The sequence below is a fragment of the Pleurodeles waltl genome, chromosome 5 (genome assembly GCF_031143425.1).
Source record: "Pleurodeles waltl isolate 20211129_DDA chromosome 5, aPleWal1.hap1.20221129, whole genome shotgun sequence".
NCBI lineage: Eukaryota > Metazoa > Chordata > Amphibia > Caudata > Salamandridae > Pleurodeles > Pleurodeles waltl.
In genome coordinates this window covers 66,371,421-66,371,825 of record NC_090444.1, presented here as the reverse complement: position 1 = coordinate 66,371,825, position 405 = coordinate 66,371,421, and positions in this window count along the sequence as shown.

Below are 405 nucleotides of genomic sequence, written 5' to 3'. Positions count from 1 at the left end.
ATCCGGTCACTAGGACGATGAGAGGAAACTCCGTCAGCAGGCTTCACCAACACCGCTCTATCCCATCTTCGTCGCCATTATTGCAAATGAAGATTCTCCACGCCGGTAAGTGAATGAACTGTATGATTTTATTTGCATAACTTCTTGGGAAAAAGGAGCGGTGACAGAAAGACCCTCCAATGGCCCTCTCCGATCTCTCCCACAACATTCCCTTACATTAATGTTGTAAGGGATTGTTGTGGGAGAGAATGTTGAGGGGGGATTCGACGGCGGTTGGAGCTAGAGATCGGAGGGGGCCATTGGAGGGTCGATCTGTCCCCGCTCCTTTTTCCCAAGAAGTTATGTAAATAAAATCATACTGTTAATTTACTTACCGGCGTGGAGAATCCTCATTTGAAAAAAAAG